Consider the following 7,415-nt stretch of genomic DNA (forward strand, 5'->3'; position numbering starts at 1 on the left):
ATATATATATATATATATATATATATATATATATATATATATATATGAGGGTATGCGGGCATATGAATACATATGTGAATGTGTGTATATACGTTTACAGGTATACATAGATAGAGGGCACGGGACCAATTTAACAGGAAGGGATGATACTTAAAAGGTGAAATTAAGAGGTGAGAGGAATTATAATGAGAGGAGATGGGGAGAGACAGAGTGGGGCAAACTATCTCATACAGAAGAGTCAAGGGAAAATGGTTACAATGGAGGGGAAGAATAGGAAGGCAAAAGGGAATGGGTGTGATAATAAAGGCAATTAAAGATTCCCCTGTATTGGCTTGGTTTTCAAATTGATTGTGTTAAAACCCAGAGCTTGTTAATCCCACCTGTGGGATGGACTTGTTGATGTGAAAAGAAAGTCCTGAACTGGGAGGAGCTGGTGACGTAGATTTGGAGAGATAAGAGAGAGGCGGAAGATCTTTTTGGAAGCAACACCTCGTGGAGAGAGAGAGACTAAGAGAATTGCTGGTGGCTGCTTTGAATTGCCCTGGACTTTTGAGACCTGCCCCCTGAGCTGCCAAGGACTGAGGAGACATGGCTGTTTTGCTGGTACTTTGTCTGTCTGTTTTGATGTTATTTTGCCAGATTTGTCCACTGGTGAAAGACAGTCCTTTTGTTGAAGAAGTCCTGGAACCTGGATGTTCACTAAGAAGCCCTGAGACTGTCCTGCAGACAGAGAGTGAATACTGTCCACTGGTGAAGGACAGTGCTGTTGTTGCAGGGGTCTGGAGACTGTCCTGCAGACAGAATGAATACTGTCCACTGGTGAAGGACAGTGCTGTTGTTGCAGGGGTCTGGAGACTGTCCTGCAGACAGAGTGAATACTGTCCACTGATGAAGGACAGTGCTGTTGTTGCAGGGGTCTGGGAGCCTTTCTGTTGGTTCAGAAGCCCTGAAGAAGGATTTTCTTGTTGTATGTTTACAGAAATCCTGGGAGAGGGCTTTGCTAATGTGTTCAGGGGTTCTAGGACTGTTCTACAGACAGAGGATAAATTCATGAAGGGACTGGCAATGTATCTTATGGCCTTGCTAAGCCTTGTCTCCCCAGGAACTAAGAGTGCTGAGAACTTGCCTCGTGTCAAGATGAAGAAAAGACCTCCATTTGGGTATTAAGTGCTGTGTTTAAACTTGATGTAACTCTGGGGTAGATTCAATTGTGATCCAGGGGTGGGGAACTTTTGACCTTATGTTTGGAATCTAATCTCCATTTGAGAAGATGGGCTTTGTGGTGGATTAAATTAAGGTATAGCCTAGGGGTGGAGAAGTATTTAGAAAAGGGACTTTGTAATTGATTGAATGATTGGAAGGTCCTGGGGTGGGGTAGTACTTGGAGATTATTTAATCACACTTAGTAAATGCTGTATTTTGAATGATGTCATGTTTTGACCTTCTCTGTTCTTGGTTTGTCACTGAATAAAATGGAGAGCACCTATGCTGGTATTCTGAACCTTGGGAAGTTGCCTTTCTTTTGGCATTACATTACAATGGGTCAACCTTATTCCTATTGAATCTGGCTTGAGGAGGGAGGAAATACACACTAAATAGGGGATCTCACCCTCCAGGAGAATAGGGGGGGGAAGGGGATGTGAGGGGGGATGATGGAAGGGAGGGCAGGCTGGGGGGGAGGGAAGTTGGAAGCACCCACTTTTGAAAAGGGACAGGATCAAAGTAGAGAATAGAACAAGTGAAAGGTGGGATAGGAGGGAGGGAAATATAGTCAGTCTTTTACAATACATCTACTATGTTATTGTTTTGCATTAGCCGCACATGTACAACCTATACTGAACTGCTTGTCTCCCCAGTGGGGGTGGATGGCAGGGGGGGAAGGGAATGAATCTGGAATTGAAAGTTTTAAAATCAAATATTCTAATATATGTATATATATATATATATGTGTGTGTGTGTGTGTGTGTGTGTGTATATATATATATATACTATTATTAATACCATCTTACATGTTATTAAAAAAAAAAAGATATACAGGCATGGGGCATAGAGATCCACTGGAAAAGTTGAAATGGGTATGGGAGAAAATATGGGAGAGAGCAGATTGGAGGTGGGGATATCCTGTGGGACTGCTGTTTTGGGGGGATGGGTGGGGGAAAAACGGGGAGAAAATTTGTAACTCAAAATCTGGCGGAAACGAATGATGTAAATCAGAAGTTAATAAAGCATTAAAAAAAATTCTACCTAAAAAAAAAAATTTGGGGGAATGGGATGTCCTGGTCAATCCAACATTGAGCAGTTATTACATTCACCATATATTAATGATCACTTTCAAAGAATAAGAACTCAAAGAAATATGTGTGGAATGTTAAAGCCTTAGTGAGCAGAAGACCATGAGTCTTTAAGGATTCACTTTCCAGGAAGAGCTTTGCAAATGTGATCTAGAGTCATTATATTTAAGATGTCATATACATAAAAGCTTATGCTGTGGGAAATAACAGCTTTTTTTCACCTATCTTGCATTTTTTATTAAAGAAAAAAAAAGAAGAAAAATCAAGCTTCTTAGATAATGGAAGTGTATAAATGGTATCTCAGAGCTCCAGAGGAGGAAGCACCTGTAGATTCTATTTCAGCTACCTTATTTTGCAGATGGGGAAACTGAGGCTCAGAGTGCCTATTCTTTCCTTTATTTTCCTTTTCTTAGAGAATCATCTTTATGGTGTGGTTTTCTAATAGGAGATTTAAAAAAATTATATCTTACTTTATCCTTGCTGGATTGTTGATGTCAATTGGTAGAGAATTCTTGTACAGTTTAGGACAGCTGGTCTTTAAAGACTTTGCCAGCAGTTTTAGCTGACATCTTCTCTTCCAACAGTGTAAAACTCCAGGGCATATACTACTTCACTCTACTCACAATTCTAGTATTTTGGTAATATAGTATAATGGAAAAGATAGTTGACTTGAACCTGGGTTCAAATCCTACCTATATGATCCCAGCCAACTCACAACTTCTCAGAGATTTAATTTTCTCATCAGCAAAACGAGAATAATATATTTGTACTACTTACTTCACAAGGTAGTTTTGAAGAAGGACTTATTAGCCTTAAAACATTAGAGAAAAGTGAATTATTATTGCCCCTAGTTAATTTTTTTTTGGCTTTTTGGAGGGCAATTGGGGTTAAGTGACTTGCCCAAAGTCACATGGCTAGTAAGTGTTAAGTGTCTAAGGCCGGATTTGAACTCAGGTCCTCCTGACTCCAGGCCCGGTGCTCTGTTCACTGTGCCACCTAGCCGCCCCATTATTGCCTCTAATTCTGACCCTCCTTTCCTCTGACCCTTTCCAAGCATTCACATCTCCAACTGTGGTCTTTGAGTTGTTCATTTCAATGCAATTCTAAATTCTATGATCCTATTATATTTCTTTTTTAAAGATCAAATGAGATAGTATTTATTCCTAATAATATTTTATTTTCCCCCAATTACATGTAAAAACATTTTTTCTTTCCTTTTTTTTGCTTTTGGAGTGGGGAAGGCAGGCCAATTGGAGTTGAGTGACTTGCCCAAGGTTACACTAGTAAGTGTTAAGTATCTGAGGCTGGATTTGAAATCAGGTCCTCCTGATTCCAGAGCCAGTACTCTATTCACTGCACCACCTAGCTGTCCCAATTTTTTAACTTTTTAAGAAAAGTTTTGATTTCCAAATTCTATCCCTCCTTTCCTCCTCCCTGAGATGGAAAGCAATCAGATAAAGGTTATACATGTGCAACTATGATCCTATTATCTGTGATTCTCTGACCTCCATTACTTGTGAGCCTACCATCCTGATGTTCAGAATCAGCTCAACCTTGGATTTTATTGCCCAACAGATCTTCAGGTCTTTAGTATTTAGTACTTTAACTATGAAGGTAACTGACAGACCTCAAACCTGTCTTTGAGTTAGGGGGATGTCTACCCCCAGCATGTGAAGACTTCCCCTGGCAGAGTGGGCTAATGAGAACGATTTGTTTTGATGACCATGAAGCCTGCTGAAGCTGGCACTGTGTAGCGCTTGGAGCTTGGTCAGACATCAAAGATGCCAACGTCATCGATTGTATTTTGGGCCATCACCAGTTGTCCTAACTTTTGTCCTGCCACTGAACTTTGATGACTCTGGAAAAAAGAGTGAGGCTGATGACTTTGCACAACTCTGCCTCACTTAAATCCAAGTCAAGAACAAGTCAAGACTACCATGACCTTGCGATGTCTTTTGTCCTCTTTGAAAACAAAGGACGAGCAACAATGTAACTATGGAAAGCCCTCTTTCCTCAGACTTCTCTGCAAGAGTTTAAACCTGTGCCTGAACAGAATTGTCCGTAAACTGAACGTAGCAGGTGGGCTCAAGGCGCCTCTGTGTGCTATATGGAATTGAGAAGGGACCAAAATCTAGGTTTATCTTTGGAAAATAGTGCATACAAAGATAACTCATCTAAAACTTAGATGATCAGTCCACTCTACAATATCAATATTTCCTTCCAATATCAAGTATTATGTTTGGGCACTCATCCCTCAATCTATTGAATCAGATTAGATATAAAGCTAGTGATTGAAAAGGCGTCCTATAATCTCACTAACTTCTTTTGTAAAGTTGGAGGTATATATTCCCATGGACCAAATCCTTCAACCAACTGAATTGGTATTTTTTGGCAAAGATGGAATTAAAACCCTTAGACAATAGGATGTCCACTGGTTTCAGTAGGACAGAAAACCCTGCTGTGTCTTCTGGGCTTCTTTGTAAAATGAAGAAATTAGACTAGATGATGTCTGAGATTCCCTTTATCTCCAAATATCTCTGTTCTCTGAGTTTCGATAGTGTTGGGTGTTGTAGTACAAGGAATACTTTTGCAGCACAGCATTTCACAGCATATTGCTAACCCTAAGATCTTAGTTTCACCATCTTTCTTTGTACTAGTCTCATCCTCCAACTTTCAGGCCCTCCCCTTCCAGCGTCTAAGCCTCCAAAGCACCCCCCAGAGCAATTTCCCTTACCCCTGGGGATGCCACTCTCAGGTTCTAGAACTCTGTTGTTGAGCCCCTCTCCAGGGCAGAAGTCAGGTCCTAATTATCCTTGCATCTTTCCCTCTCCCTCCCCCTAGGCCAGCGTTCTGCCCATGGTAGGCATTTAATAAATAATTGTGCTATGATTGAATAAATGAATGAATGAATGAGTGCTGTTTAAGACTTTAGGTCCAGTAAAGTTAATTAGTTTCCTACTTGATTAATTCAGCAAGTTAGGGCATCTGTAAAGTGAGTTTACCTAAAATGAAGGATACCAGTAACTTGTGCTGCAATGCCTCACAGATGCTTTTGAATGGCACATTCCCTAAGCCTAATAAAGATATGGAGAACTTTGGTGCAATAATGATATCAATGTTTGGTATTCCCTCCATCAAAGCAGAATGCAGAGGTCTTTTAACTGAATCCAAATCCCAAAGGCCACACTTAAGGATTTAGAAGGCCACAGGTTCCCCACCCCTGTTTTAACCTATCTTACACGCAGCCCCAGTCCCTCACTTTCCCCTTTCCTGCCCCTTGTAGAGACATTCTCAACATTTTTTTCTCAACTTTTTTTGTTGCTGTTTCTTGAATCCTTTTAAACAACGAGAACAAAATGCGTTGTGAACCTCAGAGAAGGGATGGTGGTGGTTACACATAAAAAAATCGTGACATAATCAGGTAATTATTTACTGCTTCAGGCACCATTAAAGAATTTTTTTTAGCAAGAACCCCAAAAGGGATTTGAAGGGAACAGTCGGTGGAACCTAGAATTCTTCTGGTAGCAGCAGAATTTGATTCAGCCATGTCTCAACAAAATAGTTATTATAGCCAATATTCATGTAACACTGTGAGGTTTTAAAAGCGTCTTCCATACCTTATGCTAATTAACCCCCACAACAAACCCTATCAAGTATGTATAGCTGATATCGTTTCCCATTTCACAGATGAGGACACTGAGGTGTGAAAGGTTAAACCACTGGCCTCGGCACACAGCTGGCAAGTCTGGGAGGCTATTGTTCTTAACATCACACGGAAGGGTGAGGAGACTTAGGAGGAGGGAGGGAATGATGGTGTGCCCTTCCTTCTGCTGAGACTCCTGCATTTCCCCAGCTGTGGTAGGAGAAGCAACAGCAGCTTCCCTCCAGGTCTGACTTCCACATAGGAGTAGAGGTGTCAGGGACCCAGGGCATTATAAGCCTCCTACCTCCGCATATTCGGGGTGACATCTCTCATAGGATCACAGAATATCATCCCTGTAAGGTACCTTAGAGACCATTTCATCCAGGGGTGGGAAACCTGTGACCTCCAGGCCATATGTAGCCCTCTACATCCTCAAATGCTACCCATTGACCACACTAAGTCCAAATTTTATGGAACAAATCTTTTTATAAGGGTTTTTTTTCTGTGAAGTTTGGATTCAGTCAAAGAGTAGCACTTGAGGACCTAGGGGGCCACATATGACCTCAAGGCCTCAGGTTCCCCACTCCTGAAATCCAACTCCCTCATTTATACAGGAGGAAACTGAGACCCAGATGGGGAGGGGAATTGACTTTCCTGGGATCATCAAATGAGTTAGTAACAGAGCCAGTGCTAAAATTCACTACTCATTTCATGGCAGTAAGCATTCAATAACAGCCAGCATTTATACAGTACACTTCTTTCTGGACCTCAGTTTCCTTAAGTTTGCAGAGAGTTTCACAAACTTGATCTCCCTTCAGCTCAACAACAGCCCTGCAAAGTAGGTGCAATAAGTATGATTGTCCCCATTTTACAGATGAGACAAAAGGGGACGTGGAGAGGTTGGTGAAAAGAATCCTAAACAAACTGTTTAGATCAGAGTCGTGGTTTCATCTGTGATCTTTTCCTGTTCTTCTTTGTAGAGGGAAATCACATTTGTTAATGTTTAACAAGCTCATAAACCATAGAAAGGGAAATCCAATCAGTTTATAATAAAAAAAAGTGCTGGATTTGAAGAGGATCTGGGTATGAATCCTGCCTCTTGACACTTTCTACTTGTGTGACCTCAGGCAAGTCACTTAACTTCTCTGGGCCTCAGTTTCCTCAACTGTAAAGTGAGTAACATGGACAAGATGATCCCTTCCAGCCCTGGACCTGTGATGCTTTAACTTGTCTCTAGGCATCTTGGGTTACAGATCTAAAAACAGATGTCTCCAAGGACAGTTCTCTTCTCACCATACCATATTGCCTCCTTATAGGGACTCTAGGTTGGTACCCTCAGTCCTGGGAATGCCTTCATCAGTAGCATTGGTGACTTACTAACTCATAAGGTTGTGGGATTTACAAGTGGAGGAGAGCTTTGACATTCTGCATACACCTCAGATAAGAACTGCCCTAAGAGTAGACTTGGCTGGAATGCCTCA

Source organism: Petaurus breviceps, unplaced genomic scaffold (assembly GCF_028583685.1).
Source record: "Petaurus breviceps papuanus isolate PSGF00001 unplaced genomic scaffold, PetGlider_PUasm1.0 90925, whole genome shotgun sequence".
Classification (NCBI taxonomy): Eukaryota; Metazoa; Chordata; class Mammalia; order Diprotodontia; family Petauridae; genus Petaurus; species Petaurus breviceps.